The sequence below is a fragment of the Bison bison genome, unplaced genomic scaffold, assembly GCF_000754665.1.
Source record: "Bison bison bison isolate TAMUID 2011002044 unplaced genomic scaffold, Bison_UMD1.0 scf7180017861489, whole genome shotgun sequence".
NCBI lineage: Eukaryota > Metazoa > Chordata > Mammalia > Artiodactyla > Bovidae > Bison > Bison bison.
This window is the reverse complement of record NW_011492061.1, coordinates 5,318-5,742: the sequence shown is the minus strand read 5'-3', so window position 1 is coordinate 5,742 and position 425 is coordinate 5,318.

Genomic DNA, 425 nt, shown 5'->3' with positions numbered 1-425 from the left:
TATCCTCTCGTCGTCCCCTTCTCCTCCTCGCCCCCAATCCCTCCCAGCATCAGGGTCTTTTCCAAAGAGTCAACTTTTCACATCAGGTGACCAAAGTACTGGAGATTCAGCTTTAGCATCATTCCTTGCAAAGAAATCCCAGGGCTTATCTCCTTTAGAATGGATTGGTTGGATCTCCATGCAGTCCAAGGGACTCTTAAGAATCTTCTCCAACACCACAGTTTAAAAGCATCAGTTCTTCAGCACTCAGCTGTCTTCACAGTCCAACTCTCACATCCATACATGACCACTGGAAAAACGATAGCCTTGACTAGACGGACCTTTGTTGGCAAAGTAATATCTCTGCTTTTCAATATGCTGTCTAGGTTGGTCATAACTTTTCTTCCAAGGAGCAAACGTCTTTTAATTTTATGGCTGCAGTCACC